Here is a 27,280-nt window from a genome sequence, read left to right on the forward strand (position 1 = left end):
AGGTATTATTTATGAATGTTTGTAAAGTCTTTTGAAAGGCTTCCAAAAAGGTGCTATATAAAGTACCATAATGCACATACTATGTTTAACATAAATAAAGCAGCTTCCACCTGAAAGGCTCAAACATGTATTCAGGAACCCTTCCACCCTTTCTGCTCCTTTCCTCCAAGAGGCAGATTTTTGCAAAGAACTGACCAGGACTTCAGTATGTGCATGCTGTACAAGGCAGTGAGTTAAAAGCTGCTAGCAAACACAGCCAGCCTCTCCTGCCCGCGGAGCAGCATGGCCATGGACACTTTCTTGGGGGATGTGTATAACAGGCTGTTCCAGGCATTGTGGCATCAACAGTGGGATGTGTCTGCAATATAGGTCAACTCTCTGCAGCTGGCCCAAGGCTTGCCAGGGTCCATCAGGTACCCAAAACCCAACGCTACACCTCCCCCTCCCACCCTCGCCAGCTCGCTGGTCCCTCCCACTCCCAACCCTTCTTCCCCGCCCCTTCCCTCCCCACCAAGCTAGGCTGCGTCGTGCAAACAGATGATGTCATGCTCTAAATAAGCGCGTGACCGCAGGCACCCGCCCTCTTCCCGCATTGGCCGGACGTAGCCATCCGTCCGGGAAAGGGCGCCTCGGATTGGTCAGGAGGCTCCCCCTCCCTCGTCTATTACAAAATAATAAACAAGCTAGTAACATAAGGAGGGGGAGAGCGGATAGGGAGCGTTGGACGAGCTCTGTGTAGCCCCCTGCTCTGTGGCAGTTAAGAGGGGGAGGGGCACGGGCACGGGCACGGGCACGTGGTGGCTTGGGCGAGAGAGACGCTCCGCGGAGGTGCAAGGCCTGGGTCCCCCGCCTGCGTGGCGGACTTAGGGCGCCCCCTGAGGCAGGGGTCGGAGCGCTCCCTAGTGCCTGTGGGCGCTTGGGGGTGAGAGGTCATGCTTGGATCAGGCACTGGGGGAGGCAAGGGCTGAGTGTGGAAAGCTCAGGGGTGTGCTGCCTGGTGCGCCGTGCTGAAGAGGGCCAGGGAAAATGGGATGGGGCATGTGCGCCCTGCAGTCTGGTGACTGGGGAGTCTGGGATGCTGTGAGAAAGCAAAATGTATGTTAATCAAAGACACGTGTATGTGTATGGAGAGATAGAGATAGCAGGGGGAATCAATCAGTCGTTTTAGATTTGTGGGGTGGTAGCTGAAAATAGCTAAAGCAGATTTCCCTGCAAGGCTACTCCTGTTAATTTTTCTAATTTTAATTTCACTGGGATCATTAACAACCCACCCCTAGTTAATTACACCTCCAAATTCATGCAGGTAGAGGTGGAAGAAAGGTGTAATTTGTTGTCTGGCCTCAAGTGGAAGCACTAACCTTCTGTATGGCCAGTGAAAAATAGTACCTGTATTACTATACTTTCACTGAATGGCCAGTTAAGGTATTCTAGTAGTTCAAATGCTCCTCTAACCTACTGCCCTATCTTTTCACAAGCCTTTGGAAACACTACCAATGTCACTTACACTGCAGCTACGGGGAGTATTCCAGGTTTGATATGGATGTGTGGTACAAATGTGTATTTTAGTTTACCATTTAAATGGAAGGGTCAGTGCATGTTGGGTGTAAGGAGCCCTTCTGTAAGGATAACAATGGAAAGGCCAGAAGGGCTCCTTACAAACAAATGCAATGCACTGAAGTAATAACCTGCATACATAGCTTAAATACACAGCTACACAGGGAAAATGAAGGAGGAGGATGGGACCTGTTTACATGGTTGTTGAGCCCATTAGGACAACTAGGATGGCAAATATTGAAAGGATTGTTTCTGATCATCTTGGTCATACTGGTCTTATATCTTATCCTTCTGCTAATCAAGTGCCTATGCTCATGTATTTCTAAGCAAGCTACCTCAGTTGCTTACCCTGTGATTAGACAGGTGGTGTTGGAAATACAGGAGGAACAAAAAGAACAAGAAGTGGAAATTCAACCTTTGACGAACATAAAGGTGTAATCCAGTCCTCCAGTACACTGGATAGGACTGTAGCTCCGTTTCGGAGGGAGCAGGGTTAGGGTCCTAAGTGTGAGTTGTACAAGAAGTGCGAAAGGGGGGACTGAGAAGGAAAACGCATGTTGTTAATGAAAGAAGTGTGTGTGTATGGAAAGTGCTGGATGCTTGTTTGTGACTGACGGACAGTTGCCTGGGTCATGTGACTGATATCAGACTGACTGAAACCAGTCTGGTGTAGTTTAGTTGCTGAGGGATGAGATGGGGTGTCCTTGCAAGAAAACTTAATTTCTGTTACTTAAGACAAAGGTAGCTCTATTGTTTTAAGTCAATCAAATCATTGTTGCTGAGCTTATGTATTAACTTCTTTGTGTAACCAAGTGTATAAAAGTTGCTGCGGACATATTGTATACGAAGCCTTCTTTTAAGGCTTCCCATAGCTGGGTGTTAATAAAGTGTTTTCTGTCTTTCCACACTGGGGTATGTGTTCCCCTGACAGTTCATCCCATTTTAAAAATTGTTCGTGCTGAGAGCCATTGAACCAAATGAAAGCCTGTATATAATGGAACCATTTCAGGTCAGGGTGGGGTTGTCTACACCTGCCCCCAACTTCAAAGGGGGCATGTTAATCAGGATGATGGGAGATTCCTAATGAATTTCTGAGATGCATATGCAGCACTTCATTAGGCTAATTCTCCCCCGCAGCAACTTCGAAGTGCTGGTATGCGTGTAGCCGTGGGCACTCTAAAGTGCCCGTGCTACTTGGAAGTGCCTTTACTCCCTAAAATTTTGAGGAGTAAAGGGACTTCAAAGTTGCCGAGGGACTTCAAAATACCAGCGGGTTAGCCGTGGCTACACGCGAGTCGGCACTTCGAAGTTTAAGACTTCGAAGTGCCGACTCGCGTGTAGCCACGGCTAACCCGCTGGTATTTCGAAGTGCCTTGGCAACTTTGAAGTCCCTTTATTCCTCAAAATTTTACACTAACACACGGTTTAACACTTTGAAGTTGCTGTGGGGGAGAATTAGCTTAATGAAGTGCTGCATACACACTGCAGCACTTCATTAATAATCTCCTGACACCCTACTTGCTATGCTCCTTTCGAAGCAGGGAGCTAGTGTACACATAGCCTCAGTTTAAAAAAAAAAAGGGTAAAAAGATACTTCTAGGACTAACCAATAGGGTAAGAGAGAGAGCAGCAAAAAGGCATCCTTTAAAAATTGGAAACCAAACCCTAATGACCAATATATATATAAAGGAGTTTTAACTCTGGCAACTCAAGTATGTATTTAATAACAAAAATCACATTTAATGTGTATGAAAAAGAAAGCTCAAAAAGTAGTAGGCATTATACTGGCAGTTTGCAATGCGAAGAGTGGTTATGCTTCTTTTCTTGGCAAATTCTTTTTGGTTTAATATTGAAAAGTTTGATTCACATATCTGGTGTGGCATTTAGTCGATTTATGTATTTTATTTTTGTTGCTATGTAATTCAAGAATCCAGTTTCACAAAAGTATGTGCTGGTGAAGGGTAACAACTGCCAAATTGCATGTCATGATAAAGCTGAATATTCTTGACATAAACTGCCCCAAAATGATCCACGGTCTCTGGGCTTGTCTACGCTACCCCCCTACTTCAAAGGGAGGATGGCAAGTAGGGTGTTGGGAGTTTATTAATGAAGTGCTGTGGTGCATATGCAGCACTTCATTAAGCAAATCCCCCCACCACCCCCCACAGCAACTTCAAAGTGTTAAACTTCGAAGTGCCGGCTCGCATCTAGCCATGGCTCACCCACAGGTACTTCGAAGTGCCCCGGGGTACTTCAGAGTCCCTTTACTCCCCTAGATGTGAGCCAGCACTTCAAAGTTTAAAACTTTGAAGTTGCCACGGGGAGAATTAGCTTAATGAAGTGCTGCAGATGCACCGCCGCACTTCATTAATAAACTCCCAACACCCTACTTACCATCCTCCCTTTGAAGTACGGAGGTAGTGTAGACACAGCCTCTGAGAGTGAGTAAGGAGATTTATGGTGGTATGGAATGGGTGACGGCGAGATTGGTGACGTGGAGATGCCTATAGCAATACTGGGTGGCCCTTCTTACCCTCTGCTTCCTTGCCTAATGAAGCCATATGCAGGGTCCCTGGACTGCAGCAAGGATAACTTCAACAAAAAAAAATACAAATAATGGAACTATACCTATCCCATGGAGCTGAAAGGGACTTTGAGAGGTCATTGAGTCCAGTCCCCTGCCCTCACAGCAGGCCTATCACCATCCCTGACAGACTTTTTTTAACCTATTTGCCCCAGATCCCTAAACAGCCCCCTCAAGGTTTGAGCTCAGAACCCTGGCTTTAGTAGGCCATTGCTCAAACCATTGAGTTATCCCTCTCCCCGATGACTCAAACGCTCATCAAATGCAGAATGGCGGTACAATGTGCCTTTGGCCATTTAAAAGTGAGTTTCAGGTGCCTACTGACCTGTTTGAACCTTTGTGAAACTAGTGTCCCCACCATGATTACAGCGCGCTGTATTTTGCATAATATTTGTGAATCCAAGCATAAGAATTTCATGAGCGCCTGGAGTGCAGAGGCTGATGCCATGAGCATGGCTTATTCCCAGCCGCCTACATGGCCGTTCTCCAATAACCATGCAGAGGCAGTGGCAATCAGGGAGGATATGAAGCAAAGCTTCATGAATGATCTGCCAAACCCATGATTGTGCTGTATTTCACTATTGTAATACCACCTCCCACACTCCAAAATGCTTTCTGCTCCCTATCAAATGTGAACCAATAAATCAGACCTGTGCTTTCACAGAAAGAATGTTGTTAGTTGCAGGGGAGGGGGTTGAGTTGCAGGAAGATGAATGGATGTGAAGGGAGGGCTACTTTTACACAAACATGGGCAGCTGTGCTATCAGCCTTCTCTACCCCCTGCCTGGGTGTCTCTGCCGTGAGTCCTCTGAGGACCTTGGCATATCAGCGGGTAGCTATCCCCTGCGAGTCCCCTCAATGATTTGTGCACCCCACCCCCCAATAGTACCAAAAAGTCACACTGTGATTGTCATCAAAACAATAAGTTTATTTGGGGGAAGAGAGGGTTAAGTGGCAGGGAAAAGAAGGGGTGTGAAGGGTAGTGGAAAAACATTTTTGCTGTGGTTCTTGGGGATAGAGCGACAGACTGGCCTTGCCCTTCCCCCCTGCATGCAGGGACTGCGATGACAAGAAGTGGGCGACCTGTATTCAGGAGAATCCAGACAGCAGGGAGTGGAGCCTGCAGTGCTCTGCAGGGAGTCCCTGTGCAGCTCTAGCATGGATTGCAGGACCTCGGTTTAGTCACCCATTGCTGTAATGAGCTTCGCTGTGTCCTCTCTCAGTTGCACTGTTTGCTCTCTCCAGAACTCAAGCACAGTCTACTGCCACTGTGCTGTGTCCCTTTTCCTCTCTGCGTTTTCTGCATGAGACACTCCATGTGTTGAAGGATAAGGTCTTGCTTGGACCTCTTGTGCTTCCTCAACCTGTCTCACACAATGGGGGTGCCTGCTGGAAAGTGAAGGTCAAAACTGAGATACAGTTCACACAAAGGGCTTATCCACGGAATGAATGGGTCTCCGTCTTTACAATAAGTGAAACTTTCTTTTTGCAGGGCCGCTTAAGTCTTCTTAAGGATGACAGAGATTCAAACTGTGCATTACAGAAGCCATCACTTAACCATACGATTTAATTGTGAACATGGTAAGCTATTGCCTGCTTTACAAGGTGGGTTTTTGAGGGGGGCAAAGCAGGGTAAGCAGGCCAGAATCCTAGAGCAGGGCAAAAAAGTTTTTTTGGCTGTTCCCTGGAGCAATCCTCCTCAACGAATACCCTCCTGTGCTGGACATGCTGGTGCACAGAACCAGGGTCCACATAGGCCAGCAGCCACGTGGTGACTGGGAAGGGTTCGGTTCTAGCCACATGGATGGCTGGGTGGGGAGGGATCCCTGTAAAATGGAAAGAAATATGAAGCGGGTGGGAAGGGAAATGGGAGGCGAAAAGGCCTGGAGAGCCTGCCAGCTGCGCAGAAGGGGGAAGACAGAGTGGCCACCCATCAGGTGGTGCAGCAATGCACTCCAGGGAATTGTAAACAGGCAGGGAGCATTGCAAGGAAATCCAATCCAAATTCCTGTGCTTCTTTAGGTCACCAAAGAAGACATCACCCTCCTCAGAATTACAGATATTGAAAAAGAAGAGATGCTCATCCTGTGTGTTCACAAGCCTGGAAAATTTGCCAGAATGCTGTGTGGCGCTGTGACACCAGATAACTAGCTGGTTGACTGACGTGGCACGGTGTGCTACTGTGGGAGCCACAATAAGTCAGGCCTGCCCAAAAAGCCTTGTGCAAAAAGTACAAGAGTACTTGCATGAGGCGTGTGTGATTTGAGCGGTGGGAGACGTGGTGCTCCTGGGGCAGGGCTGGGGGCGAGAGCGGGGAACTGGTCAGGAAGGAGAGAATGTGTGTTTGAGAGATGGTGATGGGGGATTAGTGGGGAATTGGAGGGATGGGAGATGACTAGGGAGTGGGGATCTGAGGAGGCAAGTGGAATTAGGAGGAGATTGCAGAAGGGGTGCTATGAGGGAATTGTGATATTGGGAGGCTATTAGGGAATTAGAAAAGGGACATGGTTAGGGTTTGAGCGAGTGGGTGGACACTGGTTATGATAGTGGAGAGAAGGCTGTGAGAGAGGGACACTAATGCGATGGTTGTCAGAGGAATCAAACCTGTATTCCAGACAGTGCTGGGAGCAGATGCAGGGAACTCCAGGGCCAGTCCGGGGGCTCTCAAGTCTGTCTCCCCACCACTGATCCTCACTGTGGGGACATGGGTCTTAAGCAGCTGTGGATTGTGCTGCCTTAGAGTGGTCAGGGCCCCAGGCTAGGCTGTGGACTGAGATCCAAGTCCCTGCTTCTCCCTTGCCTGGGGGCTCTGGTGGTACCGGTACTGTTACCTGAGGGTGGGCAGTCTCCACTTCCCCTTAGGTCTGGGGATGAGGTTGACAGAGGCAGGAAGTGCAGAGTGGAAGGAGGTTTTGCTGTTCCCCAGTGTATTCAGAGGCTGCTAGCCCCATTCTGGCTCATGCTGCCCAGCGGTGATTGTGCTGGGGCTCAGGATGGTCTGGGCTGGAGAAATGCTGGGTGGGTCACCTGGTTGGGCACAGCAATTGCCTCCCCTTCCTTACCCATCACTTCTAACTGCACTGGTGCAGGAGCAGCAGTGGAGGGGCTGTGGGAGGGCGAGTGATGCTGTTTGGGTCTGTGATACAGCTGGCAGGGCCCCTCTGGCAGCAAATGTGCATAGGAGGACTGAGTGAGTCTGGGGACAGGCAGGTGCAGGAATGCCCTGAGGTGGAGAGGGGGTGTAACTCCAGTTCGTGAGTAGGTTGAAGAGTTCCTGTCCAGGTTCATGTCCAGTGATGTTATTTTTATCGCTATATTTTGTGCACTGTATCTATCTATAAAGATGGATGCATAAAAATAAATATATGTCTCATTGTACTCTATCCACAGCTGTTTTGGCTCTCAGTTTCTAACTGGCTGGCCACCCCTGACCTAGGAGACTGCTACCCTTCTTAAAGGCGAGGTTGTGCAGCCCGGCAAAGGAGACTCAAACCCTCCTTACAGGGTGCTCCTTAAGCCAGCCTATTACGATGGGCTAGAGACAAAAACTGCTTAAAAGGAAAGACCTCCACTCCCCTTGGTAGAGGGGGTGCTTTGCCCAGCACATGCCAGTGGCCCAAAACAGGCTACAAATGGGAGACAGGGAGATGTCAACGGCACAGGACATGTCAAAGCCTCGCAGACCACTGCCTTTCTTAAAGGGGGTCCTTCAGCCACAAGCACATAAAGGACTTGCCAGTTTATGAGGGAATGGGTAAAGATTTTACACCTGTTTGCAGGGCAGTCATTTTGCTTGGAGTGGCAAAAGGATCTGTGCCTAAACCAGCATGGCTAAGCAGACCCAAACTCCACCAGCTCCCACCTCCGCTTAACCTTGGGATTCCCCCGCCCTGGTGGCTGCCTGGGGGTAGAACTGGTGGCCTTGCCCCCACCTCAACTTACACAAAATTTGCCTGGTTTCCCAGGAACGTAATTCACATGTGAGTTGGGGGTTCTCCTGTATACCATAATAAATCTCTCTACTTTGTTTAAAATGGGGAGGGTAATTTTTCAAAGGCTCTGTTTTCCACTGTCTTTTCCTGTAGTTACTTCACTTTAGGGTCTGAATGTTTTACCATCCAGCACCCTCAAATTCCATGTCAGCAGCAGTCTCCTCAGGCCTTTCCCACCTAACCTCTCCTGCCCAATCATCACCAGCTGCTGGAGGCTATTCTACCAAGCCCCTTGCACCCAGTAAGAGACTACTGCCTGAGGGGTAACTCAGTGGTTAGTTTTCTCATGCCAAGGCCCTCCAGCTCTGTCAGCACGTACTGACTGAGTCTTTTCCTATTCAGCACATCCTGCCCTGTCAGAAGAAGATGCCTGAAATTTTCCTTTCTGGCACCTGCTGCACCATCAGCACCAGCTGCCTAAGGCTTTTTTTCCCCATTGCCTCTTGCCCAGTCAGTGGGGGCCTCAAGGGTTTTCCCACTCAGCACCTCCTGTCCTGTCAGTGCCAGGCCCTCTCCCCCAGGATTTTCTTACTCAAAATATCCTACTCAGAAGCACCTTAGGCTTTCCCTCTCAACACCTTAGGCTTAGGCTTTCCCTTTCAACGCCTCTTACTCTGTCGGCACCATCCCCCTCAGTAAGGTGACCATATTCCACTAGGCTAAATACGGGACACCCTGGGGGGAGGGTGTCCTGGCCAAAACAGGTCAGATGGTCACCTTCAGTCAGGTAGTGGCTGTCCTGTGGGGGATGTGACACAGCTGGGTGGGGGGATGCTCTTTGGCTGCGAGGGGCAGCTGTGGCTCTCAGCTGCCCTATGCCTTGGGGTGCTGGGAATGGACTGCGGCCCCATGGGTGCCCTCCCCCCGCTGGTGTGCCTCTCAGCTTTCCTGTGTGCCCCTGGCTCCCAGCAGCCACTAAATATGGAGCAATTAGCCCCTTTGTTAAAATAAAATGGGACACCTTCCTGGTGCCCAAAATACGAGGGCTGTTCCACCCAAAACGGGAGGGATGGTCACCCTACCCCTCAGGCTTTTCCTGCGCAACAGCTCCTGCCCAGTCAGCACCAGATATCTGAGGGTTTCCCCTCAGCCTAATGCTCCTGCCCTGTCAGCACCAGACCTCTCAGGCTTTTCCTGCCTAAAACCTCCTTTCTTGTCAGCACCAGCCCCTCGGGATTTTCCTCCTCAAAACATACTATGTAGTAAGTACCAGCTGCCTGAGGTTTTCTCTCCCAACGCCTCCTGCTCTGTCAGTGCCAGCCCACTCAGGCTTTTCCAGCCCAGCTCCTCCTGCCCAGTGAGCTCAAGGCATCCGATGGTTTTACCATCCAGAGCTTCCTGTCAGTGACAGGATTCTCAGGCTTTTCCTGCCCAGCACCTCCTGCACAGTCAGCACCAGTTGCCTGAGGCTTCCCTCCACCCCAACTCCTCCTGCCCTGTCAGCACCAGCTCCCTGATGATTTTCCTGCCCAAAACCTCATGCAGTCAGCATTAGTTGCCTGCGGCTTGCTTCCCCTCAAAGCCTCCTGCCCTGTCAACACCAGCTGCCTGAGGCTTTCCCCTCTCCCACCAACCCCTCCTGCCCAGTCAGCTCCAGACTTCTCAGGCTTTTCCCATCCAGCATCTCCTGTACAGTGAGCTTGGGCCATCAGACAGTTTCACCATCCAGAATCTCCCACCCAGTCTGCACCAGCCCCCTCAGGTTTTTCCCATCCAGTATATCCTACTCTGTCAGTACCAACCACATGAGGCTTTTCCTGGCCAGCTCACAAGTGCCACCCTAACCTTTTCATCTTCGTCCAGGACCAGCTGGTTCTTGCACAACCAACAGCCAAACCAATTCAAGAGCATCCTGCTCAGCCCCATTCCTCTAATTTGGAATAGGAGAAAGGTGTTTCACAAATGGCTTAGTGACATCTCCCTGCTAGCTTGCAGAGCCTACAGACCACACCTTGAGGCAGGACAGAGTCTCGGTTCTGCCATCTTCCCCTTCAGTCAGAAATCTTGGGGGGCCACGTGTGCTGCAGAATAACAGTCTTAGAAATTGTGGAGGCACCATGCTTCCTGATCACTTTTCATGCAGGTTTTGGTTTTCTCATGACATGTTTGGCAGGAGGAGCAGAAACATGGGACCCAGGACAGGGCAATCTCAGGCTACAGCCAAAAATGTTTTGCTCTCTTGTTTCTTCGCATAGTTCACATTTCTATTGAAACCAGTCTGTGCCTCTCTGCTTATTAGCTTTGTTTGCTACAGACCACTCTGGTGCTATGAGCTGCGTCTACACGTGCACGCTACTTCGAAGTAGTGGCACCAACTTCGAAATAGCGCCTGTCGCGTCTACACGCGTCGGGCGCTATTTCAAAGTTAACTTCGACGTTAGGCGGCGAGACGTCGAAGTCGCTAACCTCATGAGGAGATAGGAATAGCGCCCTACTTCGACGTTCAACGTCGAAGTAGGGACCGTGTAGACGATCCGCGTCCCGCAACGTCGAAATTGCTGGGTCCTCCATGGCGGCCATCAGCTGGGGGGTTGAGAGATGCTCTCTCTCCAGCCCCTGCGGGGCTCTATGGTCACCGTGGGCAGCAGCCCTTAGCCCAGGGCTTCTGGCTGCTTCTGCGGCAGCTGGGGATCTATGCTGCAGGCACAGGGTCTGCAACCAGTTGTCAGCTCTGTGTATCTTGTGTTGTTTAGTGCAACTGTGTCTGGGAGGGGCCCTTTAAGGGAGCGGCTGGCTGTTGAGTCCGCCCTGTGACCCTGTCTGCAGCTGTGCCTGGCATCCCTATTTCGATGTGTGCTACTTTGACGTGTAGACGTTCCCTCGCTGCGCCTATTTCGATGTTGGGCTGAGCAACGTCGAAGTTGAACATCGATGTTGCCGGCCCTGGAGGACGTGTAGACGTTATTCATCGAAATAGACTATTTCGATGTCGCAACATCGAAATAAGCTATTTCGATGTTGGCTGCATGTGTAGACGTAGCCATGGTTATTTATTTATTTCTTCCTTCCTTCTGTGGCAGCACGTAAAAGCACACAAGAAGTCTCTGCCTCAAAGTTTTTACAGTCTAATTAACCTGTTCCCCAGTTCCATACCTCTGCCTTTAAAAAGATTCCCTCTTTTAAATAATTATCTCTTTGAGACAGAAATGCAGGTCTTCCTATATTATTCTTATACAATATGGTGCACAAAAGGATAGGTTGTAGACCATACAGTCTTGCTACCAGCTACAAAGCAATAGAAGAAGGCAGTAAAAAGGATTAGGGACATGTACATGCACTGATTTTAATAATTTTAATGTGCTGTTGAAAGGTTTTTATTTTCCTTTTTCCAATATAAGCGTAGGTCAAGTATTGGACAAGAAATTAAAAAATTTGGTTCACTCATATTCTCATATGGTTAATGAAGGATTTTGTTAAAAGGATGTGAAATATAGTTCTTAAAGTGCATAACAGGATAAACAAGATCCATCTGTTACTTAGTCATGAATTTTATGTACTACTGTACTACTTCTTACTGTATGATAGATAGTATCATTTATTGGATTGCAGTACAAATGTCTCTCCATGATTCTGCATCAAATGACTGGGTTTGCATTTGTGATTACCCAAAGTTTAGATTTCAAGTTTTAAGTATATTTGCTTTTCTTTCAGTGCTGTTAGCATCACTCTCATCACAGGTTCATAGCCGCTAGTTTTCTCTTTACTTAAAATGCCACATCCTAGCATGGGTAGTGTGTGTTCAAGGGAACATGGTTTGGATGAGACAAGAAGAAGGCCAAGATCATTTTATATGTTCACTAGTTACCACTCCCAGTCCTGTGCAAAGAAATTCTTTGTCATCAGCAGATTGCTTTCAGTGCTTAAGGAACATCAGTACAGCACAGAAAAGAAAATGCCAGTGCTCAAGAAGTGTAACAGAAGTAACTCCATGATGTTACAGAAGAAACACCTGGTTGAGTATTATCCACACAGGCTTATTAAAAGGCGTGGGAAGTATTTTGAAATACCCAGTAGTATGCCATAAAGAACTATGGATTATAAAGCAGAGCTGTAGTATAATGTGTGTAAAGGCACATTCAGTGAATAGGTAGTCAGTTCCTGTCTGAAGCAGTCAGAAAATACAGCATATGCAGGAAGTCCATCGAACAGTGACTGAGGACATTATATGATGGAGTTGCTAACAGAGCACATAGGGGCTACGTCTACACGTGCAGCCAACATCGAAATAGTCTATTTCGATGAATAACGTCTACACGTCCTCCAGGGCCGGCAACGTCGATTTTCAACTTCGACGTTGCTCAGCCCAACATCGAAATAGGCGCAGCGAGGGAACGTCTACACGTCAAAGTAGCACACATCGAAATAGGGATGCCAGGCACAGCTGCAGACAGGGTCACAGGGCGGACTCAACAGCCAGCCGCTCCCTTAAAGGGCCCCTCCCAGACACAGTTGCACTAAACAACACAAGATACACAGAGCTGACAACTGGTTGCAGACCCTGTGCCTGCAGCATAGATCCCCAGCTGCCGCAGAAGCAGCCAGAAGCCCTGGGCTAAGGGCTGCTGCCCACGGTGACCATAGAGCCCCGCAGGGGCTGGAGAGAGAGCATCTCTCAACCCCCCAGCTGATGGCCGCCATGGAGGACCCAGCAATTTCGACGTTGCGGGACGCGGATCGTCTACACGGTCCCTACTTCGACGTTGAACGTCGAAGTAGGGCGCTATTCCTATCTCCTCATGAGGTTAGCGACTTCGACGTCTCGCCGCCTAACGTCGAAGTTGGTGCCGCTACTTCGAAGTAGCGTGCACGTGTAGACGCAGCTAGGGGCTGCTACAGAGAAATTACGTGAATGCTTTTCATTGGCCTTGTCAAGGCTGTTCCCTGCTCTGACACTCTGCTTGCAGAAGGTGGAGGCCTGCAAGAGACTTAAAGATACCTTGTCTCTATAGGCTTCTGCTTAAAATCTTCCCAAGGTCACTGATTCCATGACTTTGCGGGTTAGCTGCCACCAGCCAAGTGAGAAAAGCCCTCTTTAGAACCCAGGAAGACATACTTGGGATGTCTCCCTGTGGGGTAATCCCAAGATTTTAACCCTCCTTTAGGAGAGAGCTTCAAAACAAAGAGAAAAAAATAAACTGCCCTCTCTGATAGCTGACCTTTCAGTCTTAAGCATGCATGCATGCAGAACTTTCTATAGGACACAGGAATCAAATCATTGTCTTTAAGAAGATGAATTACTAACAAAACAAAAAGATACACTTGATAAAGCATATTTGGTTGCTAGGTATTACAGAGCAATGTAAAAAAAGTAGATTAAAACACAGACAATTACTTCCCTGGATTCATTTTAAAAGTTAAAGTGTATGGGGTACATGAGGAGGAAGTAATATCAGCCATCCTGGGAAGTCCTGCACCAAACACAAAATTAAAAAAAATAATCTGATAGCATCTGACTAAACATTTTGTTTCTATTTATGTATCGGTTATTCCAAGATTGCTCTCGAGGCCTGGATATTACTGAAAATTCCAAGCCTAGTTCAGACTTAATCCATTTCTGTCTCTCCCCTCTGGTCACACAAAGGACTCTCTCAGCAGGTAACTGATTAAATTCAAGAATCCCCCTGTCTCTTCCCATTAGCTCACCTGGAGATATACCAACAGAGAATCCACTGTCTCTGGGTTTAACCCTTTACAGACATTCATTCATGACATGTCTTCACTGCAGAATCTGCATTAGTACTGAGATTACCAACGATCATGTGGACAAAGGGGATGCAGAGGATACAATGTGCTTGGACTTTCAGATAGCTTTTCACAGGGTTCCAAACAAATGCTCTTAAGGAAATAAATGTATGAAAAGAATGAACCCTCTTTCATGGATCACTAACTGATTAAAAATAGGAAACAAAGGATGGGAATAAACAGTCTGTTTTCACAGCAAAGAGAGAAAAATAGCAGGGTTCCCCCAAAGATCTGTACTGGGACCAGTTCTGTTAAACATATACATCTCATAGAGCTGGAAGGAACCTCAGTAGGTCATCAAGTCCGGGCCTCTGCTCTCTTGGCAGGACCAAGCACCATCCCTTTTATTTAAATCTATTTGCCCCAGATCCCTAAACAGCCCACTCAAGGACTGAACGCACAATCCTGGGTTTAGCAGGCCAATGCTCAAACCACTGAACTAACATGTTTTGAAGTGAACTAGAAAAAAAGATGGGAGAAACAGTGGGGTGACAAAGTTTGCGGCTCATACAAACCACAAGTTAAGACCAATGCTGACTGCAGAGACTTACAAAGGAATCTCACACAATTGGGTGACTGGGCAACAAATGGCAGACAAAATCGAATGTTGATAAATTAAAAATAATGCACAGAGGAAAACATAATTCTAACTATACATACAAAAGGAAGAGGGTCTATATTAGCTGTTACCGCTCAAGAAAGAGATCGTAGACTCACCGAGGAGAGTTCTCTGCAAACCTCTGCTCAATGTGTGGCAGCAGCCAACAAAACTTACAGAAGGGGTAGCCAACCCACAGCTCTCGAGCCACATGTGGCTCCTCCTCAGAGCTGTGCCCCAGGAGTGCTCTCCTCCATTCCATGCATGCCAGTGCTTGGTGGGAGACGCATATGATGGCAGTGGCAACTCTAGGGCAGTGGCGGCAGCAGCTGCTCGGGGTGAGTCGCCAGCATTGAGTAAGAGCTGGGGGGAACTGGGGGTGCTTGGCTCTAGGGGAGAGCATTGATTTAGAGTCAGGGGCCTGGGGAGCCTAGCTCTGGGGGAGGAGAGGGGTGGGGGGATTGGGTTACAGCAGGGAGCTGGGGGTGTTTGGCTCTGGAGGAGGGGAGAGGAATTGGGTTAGAGTGGGAGGCTGGGGGTTCCTGGCTCTGGGGAAGGGAAATGGCATTGAGCCACAGATTATATATTTATTTTTGTCTATCTAGCTATCTAGATAGCTAGATAGACAAAAATAAATATATAATACGTGGCTCTTTGCACTCTGTCCGTGGCTCTTCATCTCTAACTGGTTGGCCACCCCTGTTTTAGACATACAGTCTTGATTTAAAGACTTCTAGAGATGGTGAATCCAACTTATCTCCTGGTCTTATTCAAGCATATGCAGAAAAATGTCCCTCATCCTTCAAAGGAGAACCTATAAACGTCATCTGAATATGAACTGCCAAATAAAACTCTCCATTTGAAAGAGACATGGGATAGCTCTCTCTCTTTATGTAAGTTACTGCACAAGATTTGTTTCATTCTCAGTGATAGTAAAAGTGAAAATGATTCTATGCTAAAAGGTACAGGGAAAGTGCATTGAAGAACAGTTTCAACCAGCCACTTTAAAGCTTTCCTCAGGTTTCCAGCATATTTATGTTCAGCATTTGAGTGAAGACCACACTGTGCTTGCTTGTCCCTTGTGTAGTCACTTTAGACATACTCCAAACTAATGAACTAATGCATCTTTCATTTAGGTATGCTTGATATTTGCAGTGTTATTAAAACAGTTGTAAGTTTTGTAATATATGTTGAAAGAATAAATGTATTTAGTGAGGGGAAAGGATAAACTTTAATGTCTGAGCATGGAAATATACAGAGAAGATTTTGGACTCTGAATGAACATACAGTGAATCTGTCATTCGTATAGGTCCTCACTGAGTTCCCACTGAAGTGAATGAGAGCTTTTTCTCTGAAATAATGGAAGCATGATGAGCCATAGAGTTGAGAGTCTTGAGCTTTTCAACTGAAATCAAAATCTTATTTTCTGAAAGAACCAGTGGCTTTTCTAATCCAATTACAATGCATTTCTCCTGGGCGGGGGGGGAAGAAAGACTGGACAAATGAATGAGAAGGACCCAGCATGGGAAATTCTTTATTAGACCTTGTCACAATAGGAAAAGAAGAACTGATCACAGAATTAAAAACTAATGGTAGTTTAGGGTCATGTGATCATGATAACATTTGTAATGTCACAGCTGAATAAAGTCTAGACCAGTTATGTATATGGTGCTTTAATAGGGTCAGTATCAAAAGAATGAGGGAAAAAATGATTAGCCTGATTAGCCTTCAGGAAGAATTTATTCAGGAAAAAGTGAAAAATATTTGGGTATCATTTAAGAATGCTGTGCTAGATGACCAAATAGCCATAACTGAAAAAGACTGTGCTGGTTAAAAAAACCAACCTGGATAAAAGAGGAAATGAATATATAATATATGGTGAATGGACGAAAAGAGAAGATGATAATAATGAACAATAAGGGATTAAGGAAGCAAAGGGACACAAGAAATCTATTGCCATAGAGTGTAAGGACAATGAGGAGTTTTTAAAAAAAATAAAATAGTAACTGTAAGAATCCTGACAGTGGTGTTAGTCCATTACTAGGTGGTAATGCTAGAATTATCACAAATAATGAAGAAAATGCAGAAGTGTTCAATGAATTTTTCAGGGTGATATAGTCTCATCATATAGTGGTGGTAAAACTCATTCTCTTCCACTTCTGGAGGATGCTAAACAGAAACTACTAAACTTAGATTTTTAAATCGGGGTCAGGTAACTTGCATCCATAAGATTTAAAAGAGCTGGCTGAACAGCCTGCTGAACGACTAGAGATGATTTTCAGTGAGCCTTGGAACACTAAGAACGTTCCAGAATACTGGAAGACAGCAAATGTGCCTAATTTTTTGAAAGGTTGAACAGAATGACCCCTTTAATTATAGGTCTATAAGCCTCAGTGTGAACCTGGGCAAGGTCATGGAGCAACTGATACAGGGCTTGATTAACATAAAATTAGAGTAATGTAATTAATGCAAATAAAATAGAAAATAAATACTGTCAAACTAATTTGATGTTTTTATTGAGATTACAAATTTGGCTGATAAAGCTAATAATGTTGCTTTGATAGACTTTTGTAAGATGTTTGAGTAGGTACTGTGTGAAATTTTGATTTAAAAAAATAGAATTATTAATGGTAAAAAGAAAAACAACTGGCCAATAGAACTCAACACGTAAATGGGGGATAGTCATTGAGTAGAGTGAGTTTCCACTCGGATTCCAGACTTGGAAGAAAACATAAAATCATCACTGAGGAAATCTGCAGATGACATGGGAATAATAAAGACTGAGGAGGACAGGTCTCTGATTCAGAGTGATCTACCTCACTTAGTAAACTGGGTGCAAGGAAACAGTTTATTTTAATACATCTAAATGTAAACATACACATCTAGAAATGAATGCATAGATGGAACATGTTATACTTGTTACAAAGACTGAAAAACACTTGGGACTGTGGTATATATCAGCTGAACACGAGCTCCCAGTGTGACATGGCCAAAAGAACTAATGTAAGCCTGAGATGCATACACTGGAGTTTTGAATGGAAGTAGAAAGGTTATTTTTCTTCCATATTTGACAGTGGTGCAACTGGTGCTCACAATTCAAGATGCATGTTGATAAAATGGAGATAGTTAAATGATTAAAGAAAGATTAAATGATTAGAAAATATGATGCAAATAATTTGTTTATCTTAGGTAAAGTTAGTGGTGACTTTATTATAGTCTTGAAGTATCTACATGGGGAACAAATATTTAATAGCATCCCTTTCAATCAATTATTGAAAGGTACAATATGATCCAATGGTTGGAAGTTGAAGCTAGCCCACATAGCTAAGGGATCTGCAAATAAAATCTAATATTCCCAGGCCTGCTGATGGACAGGGTGGCAAAGGGGACAGTTGCCCCAGGACCTGGTGTTTCAAAGGGCAGCAATGGTGGCCAGAGCTCTGGGCTCCTTTGTAGTGCTGTGGCAGTGCTGCTCGTCCACTGTGCACAGTTGTAAGAGAGTCAGGGAGGTAGGGAGGGAAAGGGGCCCAGTGCTGCACTCCAGGTGGCATTGAGGGCTGACTGCCCTAGGCCCTTCCCCTTTCATCCTGGGCCCTGCCCCTTCTGGGGTGCAGGGCTGGTCTGCCCACCCACCTTGCCCTGGTGCCCATGGCAGCTGTCAGCCCTGCTGAGTATTCCCAAAGAGGTCTGTACCTCTCTTTGAAATTTTTTGGTGGTCTATAAATGAAAAAAGTTTGAAAACTGCTGAACTAGATAATTTCAATTTGTAAAAAAATGTGAATTTTTTTAACAGCAAGTGTAATTACTCACTAGAACAGTTTACCAAAGATCATAATGAATTCTCCATCCCTGACATTTTTTTAAAATCAAGACAGGATATTGTTCTAAGAGATCTGCTGTAGGCATTATTTTGAAAAAGTTCTGTGGCCCATGTCTTACAGGAAGTCAGACTAGATGGTTACAGTGGGTGTTCTAGGCTTAGAATCTGTGAATCTGTTCTATGTGTCATGTGTCTCAGTTACTTACAATTTAAATTTGCTTAATTTAGAAGTGGATAGATTGGGGGCGGGGGCGTGCAAGTGCCAGCCCTTCATACTCGTCCTTGAATCTGGCAAATTCACCTCAGGTTTTTTCCCTTTTTTATCAATAGTAAAGGTTCTGCAGATCCCATTATGCTCTCATTACTACCTCTGCTATCTTATTGCCTTCAATTTAGTAAACAATAGTCTGTGTATAAAAGTCAATGGCTATCCAGTTCACTTTCAGATGTTTTAGCTCTAGAAGGCTAACAGGAACAAAACCAGTAAAGTCTGACAACTACTTCCTCCCTTTTTTGGAGGGGGGAGGGTCATTGAAATGAGCAGATAACTAAATACACAGGGAACAGGTCTCATAAGAAGGAATATGCTATTTCTAAATAGTCACATAATTCATCACTAAATAGTCACAATAATCACAATAATTATGCCTAAAATATGTAAGAGATGAATTATTTCAACGACTTGTTTTCTCAAAATGGATTTTTTTTCCTGGCAAAGTAGAGTGGAAAACTGATGTGGGAGAGTAGTTCATGGCTGACATATGTTCAAGTACAAGAGGTTTAAGGAGGAACGTGTGCTATTCAATTTGCTCGCAGAGGCTTTATGTCCTGTGTCTTTGCAGTAATGATGACACAAGCAGTTTTTGAATAAAAGGAAGAAGAAATTAACTGCCTAGGCTAATGATATCCTTGCTATCTAGCTGACCAAGGACACCACTATGAACGCTGTTAATTCACTTAATTTCTCATCTGGGGGAGAACTCCTGAGGTGTATGTGACCATGTCCATGTGTTAGAAAACCTATTTAAAGCCTTTTAATTGAAACAAAATTAAACACAAATTGCTGTAAAACACTAATGCATCTCTTTTAAAAATTAAGTCCATGTGGAGTTATGTATTATTTTTCTGTGTGTGTGCAATCTCTGTCATGCAATTTTATGTATCCACTGAAGAATAGTCTTCTGAAGCTAGATTAGAGCACCACAACACATGATTTAATGCTACAGGGCCACCAAATCTGTTTCAGATTACTGCCTAAATCAGTCAGTTGAAAAGAAGGGAACATCTCTAAATCAATGAAATTGACAACACACAAATGCCCATAAAATAGGAAAACTTTAGAAGAATGGTACACATATCAGCAAAAACCTTCCTAAATCTAGTATATATGAGATGTAGAACATATACTAGTAGGAAACAAACAACATTATTGAGACACAAACAGATTCAGTGCTATTGACACAGTACTTTGTCTGATGAGTTTTAATTTAGGATGCCTTAACTTTCAAAGTTTGTGTTTTTAAATAGTAGAGACCAACTTGTAGACAGTCATGTATCAAAGCATGAAAGTAACGTAAAGTAATTTATTTTTATGACCAAAAGGGTAGCTGTTGCTTACACTTTTGTGGTAATTTCAACTATGTTTTTTATGCTATTTTTTAAAATTACTTCTGCTTTCCTATTGCAGAAATATTGTTCAGATATCTGCTTAGGTTTTAACCAATGGAAGAATATTTTTCTTCAGTCCACATAGCTTCTTCTGCTCCCCTCTCCCACTTCTGTGTTACAGTGACTTTCATTGTCCAAATGAGCCTGGATAGGTCTCCCTTCAGACACGCCAACACTCTGCTGTCTCAGACAGTTGGATCACTGTAGAGTGATGGGACATGGGATAATCTTTGTCTTCAGAATCAGAGCATTTTCCCTTCATAGATTTCAAAATTTCTACTAGGGTGGAGAGCAATAGATTGGACCTAAAAATGAACCCAAGCCTCTAATGTGTCACCAGAGAGCTTCACCAGTTAGGAGGCCTTATCCAATCCTTATTATCTGATAGCCTGGAGATGAGTGCAGTGTAGATGCCTGACCAGTTAGATTTTAACATAAAACATGTTTTCTTTTTTATTTGTTGGTGGCAGAGTTACTTTGACTTCTTTTGCAATGTCACCTTTAGAGTTTCTCGGTAAATATGAGCCTTCACTTCTGTATATCTTATAGAAATTATGCTTCTAAAATTCTCTAACAGATTTCATTAAATAAAATGATAGGTAGTTCATATACAACCCACCTAGTTATTGAATTAATAAATTCTTATTTAAAGGTGACTACAAATTAAATAATTTTTACGTTCAAAGCAGCAGACTAGACCAGATCTTTCTTGGGGGGCAGGATATATGTATTTTTTCATATACACCAATAAGCCAGTTGATTGGCTTTTATACCAGGATAGCCTCCTCTGATCGAAAAGCATATTTTTAACAAAGGGAAAGTTAAATTTACTATATCATATGAACATATTTTTGCATGTTTGCTGTAAGTAAGGCATGTCTCAGTTGTATGTGTGTTCCAAACATCTTAAAACTTTACAACAAAATGGAAATTGATAGCTTCAAAGCATAAGTTCAAATCTTTAGTTTAAAACAACAAAACCCAGGAGCAGTGTATACACACTTTCATATTTTGTTGTCTTAATAATGAGACTTTTCTAGATTGCTGACATTCTAGAAACATAATACAGTTTAGTCAAAACTAAGCCATTCAACAGTAACACTTAATTGTTTCAATAGTGCCCAGCCCATGGAATGCTGGTATGATGGTGAATATTGATTTTGAATGTGGCTTGGAAAATATTACTATGACTGAATTTTTTGCTGCAGTACTGGTTTTGGAAACAGCTCTTCTTGCATTGCCATTGGGCCCACTCTTCTGAGAAAAATCTTTGAACTACCATGTAGCATATTTCTCATAACTTGTCAATGATCAATTCTATTAAATGTCCTTTAAGTAGAGGCCCAGAATGAGGAACAAGCCACCAAAGAATGTACAGGGAAGCCTGAAGTGAGGTAAGATACATGTTTTCAGTGCATGAACTGCTGCCACTTTTTTTTTTAAGCTTTGGGTTTGTGATTCAGCATTTTTACATCATTAAGTTAAAGAGAAATTAATAATATATTAGCAACATAAAAGATACAAGTGGGAAGAGAGAGACACTTGGATCAGATTATATGACAGTAAAAATCACCCAGATTTAAAAAAATCCAACCGAGTAATTATTAGTGAGATGTGTCAGAGATATCTTGTTTCAGAACACTCTCCTCTTAGCCCCTGATCTGAATAGTACTGAAATTGAAAGCAATCGTGATGTGAACTCAGCTCGGGCTTTTTGAAATGTCTCCTATGTCCACAATGGAGCTGAAAACCATGCAAATTTTGTTGGGACTAGAAACTTGAATCTGTTTTCCTGCACAGGCCCAGTCTTACCCATGAGACACAAAATATACTTGGGTCTAAAATGAATAACCTACCTAATAACTGCATGCAAGTGGATTAAAGTAAGTTTTCCTGCATGCACCCAATTTTAGTTTTTGCTGTGTTATTGTAGTGATTAAAACTAGATCAGAAATAACTAGTAGACCGAGACAGGAAATACCATATTGGTCCATACTGTGGGGCTTTAAAAGGAATAAAAAAAGTGATCTACTTCATTAAAGGATTTATGCATTGGAGTCAAATTCTTGAACTTCAGGAGGAGGAACCCTGAATTAGTGTCCCTGGAAATAGTATAATAAGGTTTGTTGTTAGTCCTTGCCAAAGTTCTGTTAACTGGTATTTCTAGCTCATGATGGTCGCAGCTTATTTCCATTGCATTGCCATCCAGGGCTAATAGCAAAGTGCTGCATTTTCAGTGTTGTTACCATGTGCCCCATTCCAGAAAGAAGGAGTCTTATACATAACTTACATGAGCAGGTGACTCTTTTTACTTCCACCACATTTAAAGGAAGGTAGCTTAGAGTTATATCCCTTTAGCTGGATAGCTCATCTCAGAACAAATGCACAACGACTGTTTTAGACTTCAGTACAGTGTTATCTCTGTGGGCAAACTACTCAATTGGTGCTATTTGACTGTATTCTTGTATGTTTGTGATGGAGTGGACTAGGCCCTGAGGGCCCCCCAGCCCTCAGGAGGCCTGATGGCTATGCCACACTCCACCCCAGAAAAGGGCACTGGAGAGAGTCGTCCAAGCTGCCTCTAGTGGTTGTGTGGCCAATCAGAAGTGTCATTAAGGAGTAGCCAGTCTGAGCCCAGCAGGCCCATATAAGAGGAGCTGCAGTACAGAGCAGAGGCCAGTCAGTTCCTTCCTAGAGCAGGAGGAGGTTGGTTTGTGCATCTGACTGGCTCAGGAAGCTACAGAACCTTGGACAGAGCAGTGCTGGCAGAGGCCAGGGGGAGCAGATAGGACAAGGCTGTGAGGTAGGGGTGAAGAATGTGTTAGGGCCATGGGAAAGTAGCCCAGGGAGTTGTAGCAAAGATGCACTTTATTTAAGGGGCTGTGGCAGACAGCTGCTATCTACAGGATCCCTGGGTTGGGACTTGACATAGTGGGTGGGCCCGGGTTCCCTCACTTCCCCCAAATGGAAACAGCCTGGACTTCGCTATATCCCCAAAAGAGAAAACATACAGAAACATGAAAAACAGGAAACAATGCCAGTGATTTGGCAACTGGTATTTGAACAAATATGAAGGAACTGTAATAAACTCAACCATTATGCCAAAATGTGTAGAGAGAGCAGGAATAGACATACATTAAGTTCAGATGGGAACAGCTAAAGTGAAAAGGAAGAGCTTTTCTTAGGCACAGTAATGGAGGTGACTGAAGATTCTAAAGACTGGCTAATTAAAATGTGCACACATGGCCTATATGTGGCATACATGCTAGACCAGTGGTTCCCAACCTTTTCAGTAACACGGCACACTTCAAAGAGACAAACAATTCCATGGAACACCAACTTTTTTCAGCTGAATAGATTGCTCATAAGCGTCATATTTACTTCCATTTACTATGATTACCGTCTTAATAGAGAGGTTGGCAACACAGTAGTGCATACAACAAGCATAGAACAAAGGTCAAATGCATTACTGTTTCAAATTTACCACAGAACATACCATCTTAGTGAGCACAGACACATTTTCAAAAACTCTCAACATGCTAGGGATGGTGAATAAACAAGTCATGGCTGAAAGCAGGCTTCCCTCCCCGCCAGCCCGTTGGAACCAGGATGTGGCATTAAAATTGCATCCCAGCTCCAACAGGCTCCTGCCATTCCTTCCTTCCCCTTGCTATAGCAGGGAGTGGGGCCAGGTGCCCTGGCAGGTCCTTTGGGCTGGGAAGCAGCAGTTCAGCTGCCTCCTGGAACAAATGGGGTTCTGCAGAGTCAGCATTTCCCCTCACAGTGGCTTTGCAAAGAGCCACAGCAAGGGGAAACTCGCAAAATTTCATGGCACACTTGGACAGTTCTAACGGCAAGGCAAACTGGTTGAAAACCACTGTGATAGACACTGGGGCACAAGTAAATGTAATAACAGAAGCTGAGCTAGAGATGTAAGTAGCATATAAAAGTAAAAGGTCCATTTTTCTCACTCTTGCCTTATTAGCCACATTTTCTAGAATTTAAATAATTTTTGTTGCTCTCCTCTGGACCTCTTCCAATTTGCCCACATCTATCCTAAAATGTGGTACTCAGAACTGGATAAATACTCCAACTGAGACCTAATCAGCATGAAAAACAGTGGAAGAATTACTTGGAACTCATCCCAGCTTGGCATCTGTAAACACTATAGATATAGTCTATGCCAGTACCTAAACCATTGATGAAGATATTGAATAGAACCAGACCCAGAATGAATTTCTGTCGGACCCTGCTCATTGTGCTCTTGCAGCATGATTGTGAACCATTGATAGCTATTCTCTGGAAATGGTTTTCCTGGCAGTTTTGCACCCATGATATAGTAGCTCCATCTAGGTTGCATTTCTCTAATTTGTTTATGAGAAAGTTCTGTGCAAGAATGTAAAAAGCTGTACTAAAGTCAAGAAATACCACGACTACTGCTTCCCCCATCCACAAGCCTTATTCTCCTTCCAGAGAAAGCTATCAGTTTGGTTTGACACAATTTGTTTATGACAAATCCATGTTGACTCTTACGTATCTCCTCATTATCTTCTAGATGTTTGCAAATTAATTGTTCAATTATTTGTGCCGTTATCTTTCTGGATACAAAATTAAGCTGACTGGTCTGTAATTCCTTAGCTTGTCCTTATTTCCTTTTTTATAGATGGGCACTATATCTGTCCTTTTCTGGTCTTCTGGAATCTCTCCTTCATTCCATGACTTTTCAAAGATGATAACTAATGGCTCAGATATCTCCTTAGTCAGGTCCTTGAGTGTTCTAGAATGCATTTAATCAGACCCTGATGACTAAGAGACATCTAATTTGTCTAAGTAATTTTAAACTTGTTCTTTTCTTATTTTTGCCTCTGAGCCTAGCACTGGAGAGTAGCAAGACCATGTTTGAGGTAGTGTAAACCTTTAAAGTGGGGAAGTGGAACAGGGACAGTGGAAGTAGGGACTTGGGAATTGGTTAATTAAACTCCTGGATAAGTCCTGCATAGGGTTCCTGTCATTCTTATATGTTCGTTTGGATGAGTATTCAGTAGAGAGTGCCCCAAACCAGACTCAAATGTCCTAATATTTATGGGACATTAACATCTGGAATTTCATGACTGAATCCCTATTTCTAGAGTTAGAATCAAACTAAAAACCATAATTTTGAAATCTACCCAAGCACTAGGAAATTCTTGATTTGGAATGTAGACTTGTAGTTGAGCCCATCTCTAGTTTCCAGGTAGGTGAAAATTTCCTGTGGGTGATAAAACATTCTCTTTTCTTTCCTGCTGTCTGATCTGGAATTTAGCATACTTTTTTATTCTTTCAACATCCTCTTGGCTTATGTCTCTTTTTTGTACCTCAGTGTTTAAAACTGGGGTAAAATAAGTGGATGGACACACTCAGTGCTGTTTTCTTTCTGTACTGTGGTCACAATTTTCAGTCACTCATTATAATGTAGCACTGAGGAATCAGTTAATCTCTGAGGAATGGTTGCTTGCCCCAGCTGGCAGAAGTCTAGTTTTTGGGCCAGAACTGAACGGTCCCTGTTTGTTCTGAGCATTGAGGAAAGCCCTCCAAATCTCAGACCATGCATAATCAGTTTTTGTAGAAATAAATACTTTCATGATACCACAGAGTCCAGCAAATAGAAATTGTTAGAGTGTCAGCATGGATTTGTCAGGAACAAATCATGTCAAACTGATCACTTTTTAGCTAGGATTACAAGCCTTGTGGATAAAGGGGAAGTGGTAGATGTGGTATATCTAGACTATAGTAAAGCATTTGATACAGTATCACTTGACCTCCTTATCAGTAAACTAGGGAACCTAGCTGGCGCTATTATCAGACAGGTCCATAACTGGTTGGACATTATTAATGGTTCACAGTCAAGATGGAACAGATCAACAATTGGGGTTCCACAGGGGTCAGTTTTGGGGCTATTTCTGTTCAATATCTTCATAAATGATTTGGACAATGGCATAGAGAGTACACTTTTCAAGTTTGCAGATGATACAAAGTTGGGAGGGGTTACAAGTGCTTCAGAGGATAGGGTTAGAATTCAAAAGGCCTGGACAAACTGGAGAAATGGTCTGAGGCAAATAGGATGAAGTTCAATAAGGACAAATGCAAAATACTGCACTTACAGAGGAACAATCTGTTTCACATCTACAAAATGGAAAGTGACTCCTAGGATGGAGTATTGCAGAGTATGATCAGAGTACTCCACTATGATCTAGGGGTCATAAAGGACCACAAGTTGAGTAGAGTCAAGTATGTGACACTACTGAAAGAAAAGAAAACGTAATTCTGGGATGCATTAACGGGAGCCAAGTATCAGAGAGGTAGCTGTGTTAGTCTGTATCTTCAAAAATAACAAGAAGTCTGTGGCTCCTTATAAGGTGCCACAGGCTTCTTGTTATTAACAGGAGTGTTGTGAGCAAGACAACTCAATTAATTCTTCCATTCTAGTCTCCACTGATTAGGCCTCAACTGGAGTATTGGGTCCACTTCTGGGTCCCAATTTTAGGAAAGATGTGGAGAAACTAGAAAGGGTCCAGAGAAGAACAACTAAAATGATTACAGGTCTAGAAAATGTGACCTCAGAGAGAAGATTAACAGATTGGGTTTGTGTAGTTTGGAAAAGAGAAGGCTGAGAGGGGACATGATAACAGCTTTCAAATACCTGAAAGGGTATTACAAGGAGAAGGGAGAAAAATTATTCTTCTTAGCCTCTGAAAATAGCACAAGAAGCAATGGGCCTGAATTGCAACAAGAAAGGTTTAGATTGGACATTAAGAAAAAATTCCTAACTATCAAGGTGGCTAAGATCTGGAATAAATTGTCTAGGGTGGCTATAGACTCTCCATTGGTGGAGATATTTATGACCAGGTTGGATAAATATCTAACAGGGAATCATATAGGCTGTGTCTTCACATGCACATATTTTCAGAAAAATACAGTCCCTCTTTCAAAAGAGCACAGGGAGCGTCTACATGGACAATGTACTCTTTTGAAAGGAATTCAGAGAAACATGTCTCAGACTTCGAAAGCCAGATCCCACTCCTGTATTAGGAAGCGCACCCCCTTTCGAAAGAAAGTACATGTAGATGCTCCACGGCCCACTTTTTCAAAAGAGGAGTCTGCCATGGTGTCAGCCAGCTGGAGCATGGAGATGCCCTGGCCTGCAGTAGCAGGGGGCTCTATGATCTCTGTGTCTGGCTGCTCTTAAAGCCTCATGGACACAGAAACCCTGTGGCAGGAAGCTGCGAGTGGGTGAGCAGCAACAGCATGAGCTGCTCACAGCCACCCACAACGACAGAAGACCA

The 27,280-nt window shown here is 44.2% G+C and overlaps 1 long non-coding RNA gene across 1 annotated transcript; it reads left to right on the plus strand.

The window, feature by feature from the left end:
* The first annotated feature begins 812 nt into the window (after window positions 1-812).
* LOC142010471 (uncharacterized) lies at window positions 813-6,468 on the plus strand. The gene is made up of 3 exons (XR_012644810.1): window positions 813-1,095; window positions 5,631-5,719; window positions 6,161-6,468. It is a non-coding gene; the product is annotated as an uncharacterized LOC142010471 (long non-coding RNA).
* The last annotated feature ends 20,812 nt before the right edge of the window (window positions 6,469-27,280 follow it).

Source organism: Carettochelys insculpta, chromosome 3 (genome assembly GCF_033958435.1).
Source record: "Carettochelys insculpta isolate YL-2023 chromosome 3, ASM3395843v1, whole genome shotgun sequence".
Classification (NCBI taxonomy): Eukaryota; Metazoa; Chordata; order Testudines; family Carettochelyidae; genus Carettochelys; species Carettochelys insculpta.